This window comes from Phocoena sinus, chromosome 14, assembly GCF_008692025.1.
Source record: "Phocoena sinus isolate mPhoSin1 chromosome 14, mPhoSin1.pri, whole genome shotgun sequence".
NCBI classification, from domain to species: Eukaryota; Metazoa; Chordata; class Mammalia; order Artiodactyla; family Phocoenidae; genus Phocoena; species Phocoena sinus.
The window spans coordinates 75,840,575-75,854,866 of NC_045776.1; the positions used below are offsets into that span (position 1 = coordinate 75,840,575).

General features: G+C 44.1%; 1 non-coding gene across 1 annotated transcript; it reads right to left on the bottom strand.

The window, feature by feature from the left end:
- Positions 1-261: 261 nt before the first annotated feature.
- On the bottom strand, positions 262-333 carry TRNAE-CUC. The gene has a single exon. It is a non-coding gene; the product is annotated as a tRNA-Glu (tRNA).
- Positions 334-14,292: the final 13,959 nt, after the last annotated feature.

The window sequence follows — 14,292 nt, forward strand, 5'->3', positions numbered from 1 at the left end:
GAAGTCCAAATCCTTCCCAAGTTTGAGGAGTCTTTGCTCTTTGACTTGTGGGTGGCGGGGAGCTCTGGAGCAGACTCTTTAGAGTCAGAATCCTGTCCTGGCCATTTACTAGCTGTGTGACCTTGGGCAAGCCCCTTGACCTCTCTGAGCCTCCAGTGGTTCATCTGTATCCTGTAGATCTTAACACTTCATATCTCTTGGCTTAAATTTTTTTTTTTTTTTTTTTAATTTGGCCACGTCGTGGAACTTGTGGGATCTTAGTTCCCTGACCAGGGATTGAACCTGGGCGCCAGCAGTGAGAGTGCTGAGTCCTAACCACTGGACCACCAGGGAATTGCCTCCTGGCTTATTTTGAAGGTGAAATGAGATGATGCATGGAAAGCTCTTAGCACAGAGTCTGGTACATAGCAAACCCCTAATAAATAAGAGCTAATATTATTACTACTACTATTATTATAATTTACCTTAAACCTGGACCCGCACTGATTTCCCTATGGGGGTTCATTGGTTTAGAAGTGAGTGTGAACAAAACGCATTCTGGAAGTGCTCCCTTAAAATTTCTCTTGAAACGTCCCTGTTCAGAGCCCTGGAAACAAATACCGCGTCCTAATATTCTGGAGCCACATTAGTGACTTTGAACTCTAGGTAAGTTTATTTATTTTTTTCTTGTCTCTTTGGAAGGGCCCTGCTGATTTTGGGCATCTCCAGATCAGAGGTGTAAACTGAAATTCTGGGCTCTGGAGCCAGAGCTGGCTGAAGTTTTCCCTTTGATGTGTGCCTTTCTCCTTGAGCTGGGTGGACCCCAGCTGGACACATACTAGGCACTCAATTAACATGTGTTGAGTGAGTGGCTGGAGGAGAGGGGGGCTTAGCCAATAGTCTTCCTAGAGGATGTAATAGTATGATAAGAATAAGGACACTAATACGGGTCATTTTCGGGGCGCTTAGGTATTCTCTGCCAGGCAACAGCCTGGGTGCTATGCATAGATTTTTCATTTACTCCTCAGGAATATTCTGTGAGGGAGATACTATGATGCCCTCTTAAGAGATAAGAACATTGAGATTTAGCCTGAGATCCCGTTAAAGGACTCAGCCTGGATTTGAGCCCAGGAGATCTGATTAAAGAGCTCTTGGGGACTTCCCTGGTGGCTCAGTGGTTAAGATTCCGAGCTTCTAGTGCAGAGGGTGTCAGTTCGATCCCTGGTCAGGGAATTAAGATTCTACATGCCGTGCAGCGTGGCCAAAAAAAAAAAACAACAAAACCTCTTGCGTCTGTGTGCCAGGTCATAGGTCACCTGACCTAGCCATCCAAACGTTAGAGCTTTGACTTGGCCTCATTTTGAAGTGCCCAGGTAGCTACTCTGCTCCCTTTCAGTCTGGAGTGATCCAGGTGGAAGCATGAACGGGGAACAGCAATGTTTCAATCCCCTCTTTTTTATAGAAAGGGAATAGATTACATAGACCATAGTCTTAAGGAATTCCACAAAACCTTTAAAAAGGATGAGACAGATTTTCATTGTTGAACAATTGTATACGTTACATATCTAAGTTTCTATATGCAAAGAGAAAAAAATTCTGTAAGAGACATAAACGCCTATTTAAGAGTTGGTTAAATTTTATGTGTATAATTTTAGCTTAAAAATTATACTTATTTTTTAAATTTAATTTATAGTGTACTGCAAAAAACAAAAAAAAAACAAAACCAAAAAAGTAAATCAGAACGTATAAAAGGATGTACAGTGAAGACGGCTTCCTTCTCTTTGTCCAGAGATACCCAGGTCACCCAAGGAGCAAGAAAAGCTTTCAATTTCTTGTGTGTTTTTTTTTTTTTTTTTTTTTTTTTTGGCGGTACGCGGTGCTCGCACTGTTGTGGCCCCTCCCGTTGCGGAGCACAGGCTCCGGACGCGCAGGCTCAGTGGCCATGGCTCACGGGCCCAGCCGCTCCGCGGCATGTGGGATCTTCCCAGACCGGGGCACGAACCCGTGTCCCCTGCATCGGCAGGCGGACCCTCAACCACTGCGCCACCAGGGAAGCCCTCTTGTGTGTCTTTTGTGTGTCTTTTTAGAAAGAGTTAATTATCAGAGGCTTCAAGTAAGAGGAAGAGAATTTTCCTTTTAATGCATATCTGTTTTGTATCCATTGTTGGAGTTTTTGACAACAAGCTTGGTAGAAAGAAAATTAAAGTTAATAAAATAAGAATCATTCTGCCGCGGGGACCGGTTCAATCCATGGTCGGTGAACTAAGATCCCGCAAGCTCAAGACATGCTGCGCAGCCAAAAAAAAAAAAAGAAAAGAAAAAAAACCCAAACAAACAAACATAATCACTGAAGGACACAAATACTCTCCTTTCAGCCATACGCTGTGTCCCAGCTTCAGAAGCAGGTGCTAAGAAACTGTCCTCTAGCTGGGACAGCTAGCTGTGTTCTCTGGTTCTCCAGGAGCTACAACAGTTGATCCTTCAACTCCAACAGAGGAGAAGATCACGGGGAGTTCTTTGATCTCTGGTCCCATCACCTTGGTCTGTCTCCATGGCAGCCACCCTGCCTCTGGTGGTGGAGAATGTGCCCCATTGTTCCACCATCCCCACCTTCATTCCACTTTAATTACCGGTGCTTGTTCCATCCCAGGCTTCATTTGCATTTGATGAGCCAGGAGGACATGCGTGTGGATAAAGTGACTCACTTTCCTCCTCGCTGTCCTCCATTCCTTTTTTTACCTTCCCTCTTGGGCTACAAGATGGCTCCATTGCTCTCATGGGCCTGGGTTCACATCTCTGTTATCTTTGTGAGTGGGTCCTATGAACCCTGTATGGGAGTCACTTTGCACCATAGAACCTCAGTTGGCTCACCTGTACAATGGAGATAAAAGTGGGACCCACTTCTTAGAGCTGAAAAGTAAATAGCCTCAAAGCCCAGTGGCTGGCACATAGTAAGTGATTAATAAAGGTGACGTGTCCTTATTAAGCAAGACACCTAGGGACCTGGTTGACTTGGTTATTGGAGAGTTGGTGATTGGAGTTGACCTCTCAGTAGTGATTGAATTTTATTGTCAGTCTTTATCTATGCATGTATGTACGTATGTATGTATCTAGTGATCTATCAATCTATCTTCTGTGTCCTGGCTGGATGACCTTTCTCTGTGACATGCAACCCAACGGCTGTCTGCCTCCACTGATCCCATCCTTTCCTGCTTTTTCTCACCCCCAAGCCTTTGCATGTGTTGTTCCCACTGCCTTGAGTGTCCATTCCTGTCCCCTCATCCCTGGTTAACTCTGCTGAGATGTTAACTTTCTCCAGGGTTCTTACTTCATCAAAAAGTCCACCCTAGCAGCTCCCGTATCTTAGTATTTATCACATTGTATCGCAATTGTCCATTTCTTTACCTTTCATCCCCTCCCTCAGCCTGTGAGCACCTGGAGAGCTGGACCTTTGTTCTGTCCAGTGTTAGTTCCCCAGTAGAGTATATTATCTAGAAAGTTCTCAGTAGATATATGGATACATTCATATAACACATATTTTTTGAGCAGCTACTGTGTGTCAGGCATTACAGTCATGAGCAAAACAAGAATCCTTACCCTCAGAGAGCTTATGTTCTTTTTTTTTCTTTCTTTTAAAAAATTATTCATTTATTTATCTATTTATTTTTTACAGTAGGTCCTTGTTGGTTATCTATTTTAAATACAGCAGTGTGTACATGTCAATCCCAAACTCCCACTCTATCCCTCTCCCTAATGCTTCCCCCCTGGTAAACATAAGTTCATGGAGAGCTTATGTACTAATGTGGGGGGATGAATGGGCTCTAGAACACCTGCCCATCAGCAGCATGGAACTTCTTGTTGTGGCCCAGGCATACCTGGTGTTTGCATCTCTGTACATCTGTACGTGCTGTTCCCATGGCTTCTAGCACCCATTCTCCTGTGTCTACTTAACCCCGACACCAAGGCTGGGGTATAAGTCACTGTGGTAGGTCCCTGTGTCTGTGATCCCCTTGAACTTTGAAAATTCCATCAAAATAGGGTCTTGGGTGTGTGGGCACCATCTGGAACGTGGGCCCCCAGGGAACCAGGGGACTGTCTCTCACTTGCCCCCTGCACCTCCAGGACCCAGGTCCCCGCTTGGCAGTGAGAAGGTCTTTAGCAAACATACGCTAAAGAAAGAGAGAAATCACGTTCTCACTCTCTCTGCTTCTGGCCGAGGAAGGATTTTGTTTCCAAGGGCCCTTTTGCACAATTCTGATCTCATCCACTGCTTGATTATTTTAACTTTCAGAGACTTCTGGGTGAGGCCTGGCCAGGGGCTCTGGGATTATCCAGAAACATATTTCTATAGAAGTGCCAAGTGACCTGGTGGGACTTGCAGGGTCCAACGATGCTAAATAACATGTACTTTGTTTATTAACAACATTGATTTTCTGTTAAAAGAGGCATTCCTTTCCCACATAGAGAGTTGAAGTTTAAATGAAGTTTTGTCAAAAAACAAACATTTATGCCATAGATGCACAACTGGAAATTTTAGGGGGGGCGGTAAGGGGGATTGATCCAAGGCTTAAGGGGAGGTGGGGATGGGTATCAAACAGGGAGACAGAATAGAAAGAGAAAAATCTGGGCAGGCTGCCTTCCTCCCTGGGCAGGGCTTGGAAAGATCCTGTCTGTGGCCACTCTATTTTGCACGATTGCATCTGGTGAGGTCCCAGCTGGCTCTTCTGCAAAGCGACTATGTTTCTGAAAGGGGGCATTCTGCCTAGAATCCAGGGCTCCTAACTCCTACTCCAGTGCTCTTTACCCCATATGGTCTGTCAACCAAAGGGCATGAGCAAAAACCCAAGGGCATGCTCTCAACCCAAGAGCAAAAAAGATATTTCTCTTTTTTTGCATCAAAGATGGTGGTGGAAAAAAAGAATTAATTTTCTGAGAGCCACAGATAAGCTTACTGGACTCCTCTTGTGTGCTGTATAAAATGTAAGTCTAGTGCAGGGCTAGCAAACTCAAATATCTTCTAGGGCTGGGCAGGTAGCACAAATGAATGATGCTGATCAAAGATGTATTAGATGGGAAACTCCCTGGCTGTCCAGTGGTTAGGACTCCACGCTTCCACTGCAGGGGGCCAGGGTTCGATCCCTGGTTGGGGAACTAAGATCCTGCATGCTGTATGGTGCGGCCAAAAAAAAAAAAAAAAGATGCATTAGATGGGATCCTGGCAGGAAACAGATGATACACTCCCACTGGGCCATCTGATGGAAGGTTCCTCAAGGGACTGTTTACAGATGTTTGTGAAGGATGAAGGGAACTAAGGAGGTAGAAGAAAACCAAGAGGAATAGTGAAATACCCTGAGACTAGTAACACGTGGGAGCACTTACCTCCCCTAGGCTGAAAGAGAAGTTACTGCGGAGGGTGATTCTGTGGAGAGGCCCTGGACCAGACCCCTGACCTCGGTAGAGGGACTCAGCCCACCTGCTATGACTCTTTGACCCCACAGGGAGGGAGCTGGGGAATATATACCCCAGGTTCACTCACACCCATAGTCTCCTCTCCATTTCTCTTTTTGGCCAAGTCCAACTTGAAGCCAAAGAAGGGACCCATACAGATCTGTAAGGATACATCTCCAGGGGCAGAGAGTAGGGTGGGGAAGGGTGGTGAGTGGCTCTGGAGGGACAAATGGAAGATCTTTAAGATGGTACATGGGATGGTATATAGGACAGTTTCATTTCCACAAAGAAATAGATACCTCATTCCCTGTAAAACATGGCCTTCTTTGTTTACCGTAATTTCTCCCATTCCTTAAAATGGTAATAACAACAATGTCAACAATAACAAGATAGCAGGGAATTCCCTGGCAGTCCAGTGGCCTGGGTTCGATCCCTGGTGGGAGAACTAAGATCCCAGAAGTCATGTGGTGCGGCCAAACTAAAACCCAAAAAACAATAGCAAGATAGCCTCCACAGACCAACCCTTAGAGAGTTGCTGTGAGGATTAAATGAATTAATTCATATAATGAGCTTAGAATATTCCAAGTAAGTGTTAAGTTTTTGTTTTGTTATTACACCATCTTGATCCTTTGTTTCTCTACTTTTGAAAGAGAAGTGGGTGTAAGACCTATCTTCCTGTCCCATTAATTCTTCTCTAAGTAAAACAACACTGAGAGGTCAGTGGTAAAGAGCAACAGACTTTGAGACACAGTGTGAGGAGACACTAGGGAGTGGTGTGGCCTGTGGCAAAATGCAGCGTCCTGTCTCAAGGGACCACCCGCCACTCAGCTCTAGCCAAGGTAACCTTGTAGGAATATAGGCTGAGTGTTGCCAGAACTTTCAAGTTTTCAAGAAAAGCTGAAAAACTGCAATTTTTATGTGAAAGCTTCTGATTTTTCAATGTTGGCAGATGATTCAATATTTTGAAAATATATCGTCTGAGCCAACGCTCTGCGAGCCAAATAAAACAGGTCTGGGGCCTGGATCCAGCTCACATGTAGCCAGTTGTGATCTTTGGTTAAGCGTATGCCTGTGGACCAGAGGAGGCTGTTGGCTTTTCCAGGGAGAAAAAGAGCATATGACCTTGGCTCCTGGCAGAAGCTTCTTTAGCGAGGTCTGAGCTGAAAGACCAGAGATAAAATTAACGCATGCTTGACCTAAAACATAAGAACTGGAAGGATGCATAGGAAGGGGATGACATTTAGCGGAGAGTGAGGGCAGGGTGGGCTTTCTCATTAAAGGGACACATGGGCTGGATTTTACCGGAAGCCTGTACAGTTCTGTACATTCATGAGCCCAAGGTAGCCAGACTCCTGGTTTCATCTGGAAGACTCCATGAAGTGATTTTCATTCTGTTCAGTTTTCTTTTTTTAATGTTATTTTTGGGGGCAAGGAGTGATAAAACCTGACTCCCTGACATTATATAAATCGAGGAAGTAACATCAGCAGGCATCCCGTGATTCTTCTTAGGAGAAACCAGGCTGCAGGCAAGGCTACCCGATGCTTCAGGGCTGTCCAACTTAATACACCTCTGGAGTGGGTTCAAGCTCTCCTCCTGCTTCCTTCCCTTAAAAAAATAAAAATGCCGATTTGAATTCCCCATCTTTGGAGAGAGATGGGAGCACACAATCGTGTATAGAAACCCTCTCCCTGCGCACACATCTGTTATACACATTGCCACAGTGTCCTCTGCTTGTTCAACAATGAACAAAATTATTTCCTCTCATTACTTCCCATGTTGCTTCAAAACCGCACTCGGAAAAATAAAACCACTGAAGGGGGCTTGACCAATCAAACGTCCTTGCAGGCCCAACTTTCTGAATTTAGGGGCTGGGGTGTGGCGGGTAAGGGGAAGGCGCAGGGGTGCAGGAGGTGGGAGGTGCGGGGACGGAGGTTGGCTGCGGGCGAGGGAACAGAGCCGTAGTTGTGATGGATTGCTATTACTTCGTGTGTGTCTTTGTGTGTGTGTGTGTGTCCATGCATATGTCTGTACAAATGTCTGTGTGACGGTCTGGATGTCTGTCTGATTATCTGTTCGTATCAATTTATGTGCCGTGTGTCAATTTATTTTATTATTTAATTTAATTTAATTTTGTTATTGTTTTCCAGCTTTATTGAGATATTATTGACATGTAACCCATGTTAGTTTAAGGTATATGACGTGATGATTTGATGAACGGCTATATTGTGAAATGATTACCACACTAAGGTTAGTTAGCACCTCCATCCCCTCACATAATTACCGTTTTTTTCAGTGTATGGTGATAACACTTAAGATCTACTTTCTTTTTTTTTTTTTTTTTGTGGTACGCGGGCCTCTCACTGTTGCGGCCTCTCCCGTTGCGGAGCACAGGCTCCAGACGCGCAGGCTAAGCAGCCATGGCTCACGGGCCCAGCCGCTCCACGGCATGTGGGATCTTCCTGGACTGGGGCACGAACCCGTGTCCCCTGCATCGGCAGGTGGACTCTCAACCACTGCGCCACCAAGGAAACCCAAGATCTACTTTCTTAAACAACTTTCAAGTATATAATACAGTATTGTTAACTATAGTCACCATGCTGTACATTAGATCCTCAGGAAAGATCCACTCGTTCCTTTACATGAGCTGTATCCCTCTGAGGAATAAGGTCATTTTGTGAATGAAGAAATGGAGGCCCCAAATGGCTAAGATGTTTGTCCAAGGTCACACAGCTAGTAAGCAATAAACATGGGATGCAAACACAGATCCCTCTGGCTTCAAGGACAATGCTTGTCACCACTACAGTTTCGCTGTGGTAGGCACACAGGTACTAAGGAGATGTGGAGGGGGCTGGCTATGAGTAGGAGAGGTAGGTAGGTGAGGTAGGGTTGGCTGAAAATAAGGACTCTGGCCTTGGGAGAGGTCCTATTAGAACTCCTGAGTGTTCAGAGTGACAGAAAGATACTCAAGTGCCAGTGAAAGAAGACCAAGAGGAAGGGGTATAGAGGCTGCCTGGGTATTTCCTTAGAACATTGGAGATTTTTCTCTTTGCCTCCCAGAATACATCACGGCACACACCATCTTTTTTATTTTCTTTTGGCTGTGCCGTGTGGCCCCGACCAGGGATCAAACCCATGCCCCCTGTAGTGGAAACATGGAGTCTTAACCAGTGGACCACCAGGGAAGTCTCGGCACATGCCATCCTGTTGTATTTTTGTAGATTTGAGGATTATGGAGCTGGGAGTAGCGTGTGGAGACTTGGGCTGGCAGGAAGCCTCAATAAACTCTGATATCATTTTGTCTGTCTCTCCAGGGAAAAAACCAGAGTGTTCACTTAGGCAGACAGATCTGTATTTCTTGTGAAGCACCAGGAATTAGGCACCAATTTCTTGCTTAGGTCTGAAAGGTGAGGAAAGGGCAGCCTGCCCCTTAGGCAGTGCTTGAAAGTACTTGAGGTAGTGAGCCTCCTGTCCCTGGAGGCAGGCAAGCAGAGGCTGCACTGTTCCGTGGAAAGGTGTCTTCTGTTGGGTAAGACGTTCAACGAAATAATCTTTGAAGTTCTTTTTAATGCCAAATTCCAAGTTTCTGAGACATTAAGGAGTTGGTTATATTCAGGGCAAAGCAACTGAGATATGTGAGTATCTACCACTTCTTCTGAGGCTTAACCACCCAAGAATCGTTTGGCAAGATTTTTTTTTAACCCTTGAATTTCAGTAATCCCATTTTTGGTCTTAACTCAGGCACAAAAGTCAGCATATTCAATCGATGAGGTATTTGATTTGCAGAGACAGTAAAATGGAGTGGTTCTGAGCTGGAGTTAAAATCCTGCTGTACCATTCACTAGCTAAGTGACCTTGAGCAAGTGACTAAACCTCTCTGAATCTCTGTTTTCCCATCTGTAAAATGGGGCCAGTAATAAAACCCACCCCATAGTGTTGACATGATGGTTGAATGAGATACTTACTCCGTGTAAAGCCTTATCATAGTGCTTGATACAGGGTAAGCACTTCATACATATTAGCTATTATTATTATTTATTCAATAGATATTAATTGAGGACCAATTAGCTGTCAAACCTAGGGAATCATCAGCAATATGTAGAAAGAAAAAATCTTCTGAAAACCCTTATCTTCCTACTCTAAGGGGCATCAATATGGACAGGAAATTCAAGGCAACACACACATCCCTCCTCTTAATTTTCAAAGTCTTCCCACGAGGTCACATTTGGATGAAATCCAAGGCTTGGGTGATGCTTGGGCCTTGATTTTTTTTTTTTAAACATCTTTATTGGAGTATAATTGCTTTACAATGCTGTGTTAGTTTCTGCCGTACAACAAAGGGAATCAGCCATATGCATACGTATATCTTGGGCCTTGATTTTTATCAGAATCGGCTTTTTCCAGCTAGACTGCACTCACTATTGATGTAGAATATAGCGTTATTTATTACTTGTTGAATACTCACAGTCTGTTCAACTCTTTACAAGAGATAAAGAAGATAAGTCCTGGGCTCCAAGGGGGTTTGCAATTTAAGTTACTAACACTCAAAAGTGCACCAGCTGAGAAGGAGTTTGGATGCCCTCGGCACCTCAACTCTGAAGTCATTTATTCCTCCCATAAAGAAGATGATTAAGTGAGAGGGTGAGCTTGGATCTTTGCAGAGATTTTCTATATAGAAAAAACAATAACAGCAGATGCTATTAAAAATTAATTAAAAAAACCCCAACTCTTTCTAAACTCAAAACCACGGAAGAGTAAGTCATCACAAACCATGAAACAGAGGTGGTTTTGATTTCCTGTCCGCCTTTATAAGTCTCCAACTTTAAAACTTTACCATCTAGACTATTTACCATATGGGGGTGGGTAAGGAAGGACGATGGCTTTTTAAAGGTGTAGAAAGAAATACAAAAGGATGCCACTTTGCCTGGAGGTTTGGCACATTTATGAACATTCTCTCTGTTCTAGCAAAATATGCCAAGATCCCATTAAACCCTGGTTCTCTCACTGTGGTCCTTGCTCAGTGAAATCATGAAGTTACGTCCATAAAATAACATGAGTTCATCACTATTCTGTTTCAAAAAAGGAGGCAGATTCCCATGGACCTAATGAAAGAAATATCTGGATGTTTGGTAGCGATGTAGTGAACTTGTTCTCACGTTGGTCAGTTCTTTCCAAAGTGGCAGGGAAATTGGACGGATATGAAAGAACGCAACTCCTAAAACCCTTGGAATCTCTGGAGTGGTGATGGTCTAACTTGTATCCAGTGAGATAACTAGGAAGCTTCAGAATGGGGGCTGGTCAACAGAAAGACCAAGACGTAATAAGAGGATTGGAACTTTCAGCTCTCCACCCTCTGAACTTCTGGGGAGGGAAGAGGGGCTGGAGGTTGAGCTAGTCACCAACGGCCAGTGATTGCATGCTTTTGTAGCACGTCTCTGTAAAGACCCAGTGAGCAGGGTTTGGAGAACTTCTGGGCTGCCGAGCACATGGAGTGCTGGGAGGGTGGCACCCCCAGAGGGGGCATGGAAACTTCTTGAACCCCTACCGCCACCCCAAACCCTGTCCACGCAACGCTACCATTTGGCTGTTCCTGAGTTGTGTCTTTATGACAAACCAGTAAACATACGTAAACTGTTTCCCTGAGTTCTCTAAGCCATGCTAACAAACTGTTAAACCTGGGGGAGGGAGGTTGTAGGAGCTCCTGATTTCCAACCAAGTCGGACAGACCTGTGGGTACCTTGGGGACCCCAATACTCGTGACTGAAGTGAAGGCCGTCTTGGGGACTGAGCTCTTAAACCTATGGAATTTGACGCTAACTCTGGGTAGTTAATGTCAGAATTGAAATGAACTGTAGGACACCAGGCTGGTGTCTGGAGATTTGGAGAATTGGTTGGTGTGTGGAAAAAACTCACACATTTGGTGCCAGAAGTGTTATGGTAAAAACAGTTCACCAACGCTTGACGTTCTTAGATTTTATTTCTCGTTTTATCTACTCTGGTGGGTGTCTCACCTCTATCCTTAGCCCCTCTGATCTCATCACTCTGTCCGACAGCCAGAACGGACTTAAAATATGCAGGTCTAATCCTGTCACTTCTTACTGAAAGCCCCCAGTCATTCTATATTGCCCTTATAATAAAGCACAGACCCCCTGTGGAATCCCTGATTTCAACCACCTACCAACTCATCTTTTATAACTCTCTTTCTTGCTTGTTTTCCTCCATCCTGTTTGGATTCCTTTAAATACCATGAATATGCTTTGCTCTCTCCTGTAGCTCCATCTTTGAAATGATGGACTCTTCACCTGGAACACTCTATGTCAGCCCTGTTCCTTTCTTCATAGTGAACTTCTGATCATCTTTTATGTCTCCTCTTAATAAAGCATCCCTTCAGCAGGATCTTAACTGACAGCTCACATTAGCTTACATCAGGGGTCACCAAACTATGACCCATGGGGCAATTTTGGCCCCCTATCTGCTTTTGTAAATAAAGTTTTATTGGAACACAACTATGTCCATCCATTTACATGTTTCCTATGGCTGTTTTCATGCTATAACGGCAGAGTTCCGGCAGAGTTCAGTTCCAGCAGAGTTCAGTAGTTGAGACAGAGACTATAGGGCACTCAAAGCTGAAAAAATTTACTCTCTGATGCTTTGAATTTTCTTTTTTTCTTTTTCTTTTTTTGGCCATGCTGTGTGGCAGGCAGGATCTTAGCTCCCACCCAGGGATCAAACCCGGGCCCCCTGCACTGGAAGCATGGAGTTCTAACCACTGGACCGCCAGGGAAGTCCCACTCTGAACCTTTGAAGACAAAGTTTGTCAACCCCTGGATTAGATGACCCAGTTTATATGCTCCAATAGCAACCTGTATTTTAGAAACCTTCATTATCCATGATTCTGTTTAATGTCTATCTTTCTTTAAGCTCCACAAGAACAGAGACTTGCATTTTTCTCTGCTATAACCTTGTCTGGCAAGCCGAGCCTGGTAATTGTATAATAAATGTTTATGGATCAATGAATTCATAAGCTATTGTAATTGCTAAGGAAGATATGGCTAGTTGGTTTTTTTTTTTTTTTTGGGCCATGCTGTGCAGCTTGCTGGATCTTAGTTCCCTGACCAGGGATTGAATGGGCCTCAGCAATGAAAGCACCGAGTCTTATCTACTGGACTACCAGGGAACTCCCATGCCTGGTTGCTTTTACAATATCCTTTCTCTTCTATTTCCGGAGAAATAGACCAGCAGTTTTATGTAAATAGCAACGCACCAATCAAAAGCTATGTTTCAGTGCTTCCCTTGCAGCTAAATATGTTCATATCCTAACTTTTGACCCTTGATAGGCAAGTGGAAATGTTTGTGATGCCTCGGGAAGACTAAGAAAGTTAACTCAGCTGATAAGTGTGTCCATTTGTCCTCTCCTCTTCATTTCTGCACCTGCAATCTGTAATTTTTATATAATGGCTGGAGTTCCAGCAGCTCCTTTAAACTATGAGGTAACTTGGAGTTGGAGGACGAAGATAAAAGAAACCTGCCTCTGCCTCCCTGAAAATTTGATGGAATTGCCATATTTCCCTGACTGCCCACTTTCAGGGATTATTTGATGAGAGAAAAAGTAAAATCTTAAATGTTTAAGCTGCCATAGTTGGGCATAAACACCTAGCTAATATAATTTGACATCTTATTGCCCTTGATTTCTCTCTCTTTCTCTCCCCCAAAATGGACCTCTCCTTTTGGTAAGAGCAATCTAAACATATCCTTCCTTTTGTGATAATTTTTCCAGACTTTCATCTTGATCTGACACTGCATCTGAGCTCTGATGCTGCAATGCACCTCTGTCCAAGAAACTGCTGGTGACTTATTTTCATTTCCTTAATCTAATTTAAGTCTTCAGTTTTGACACCTACCCTCTACCGTTTTTCTGGAACACTTAGAGTTTGGAGAAATGAGTGTTGATGATATTTTTAGGATGGGAACAAAATTTCCCTTTCCTTTGACCGTTATTTGTTCATTGATCTGAGAGAAACAATCAGCTTCTACTACGTGCCAGGCCTCGTGCCAAACACGGCCCTCAAGGGGCTTATATTCTAATATCCTAAATGGACAGCAACCATTTCTTTTGCTTAAAAAAATTCTAATTGTTGACATATCACCTAGCAGTTATCAGTTTTCTACCTGTCTATCCATCTGTCTGCTAAGACACTGTATGTAGTAAAAGGGAGGTTTCAAAATAGAATTATATTTGTAACCAAAAACCATAAATGACATGATAATTTAGGCAGAGGTTGGCAAACCAGGTCGCATGAGCCAACTTCAACCCACAACCTGTTTTTTTTTTTTTTTTTTGGCTGCGTTGGGTCTTCATTGCTGCGTGCGGGCTTTCTCTAGTTGCAGTGAGTGGGGGCTACTCTTCACTGCGGTGCACGGGCTTCTCGTTGCAGTGGCTTCTGTTGTTGCGGAGCACGGGCTCTAGGCATGCAGGCTTCAGTCGTTGCAGCACTCGCGCTCAGTAGTTGCGGTGCGTGGGCTCAGTAGTTGTGGTGCACGGGCTTAGCTGCTCAGTGGCACGTGGGATCTTCCCGGACCAGGGATCGAACCCATGGCCCCTGCGTTGGCAGGCAGATTCTTAACCACTGCGCCACCAGGGAAGCCCCCCACCACTCAGTTTTGTAAGGCTCGAGAACTAAGAATGCTTTTTACCTTTTTCAAAGGTTGAAAGTTTTTTAAAAAAGCAAAAGGAGATTAATATTTTGCGACACATGAAATTTACATGAAATTCAAATTTCAGTGTCATTAATAAAGTTTTATTGGAATACAGTCACACCCATTCATTTATGTATTGTCCACGGCTGCTTTTGCACTGCAAGGGCAGA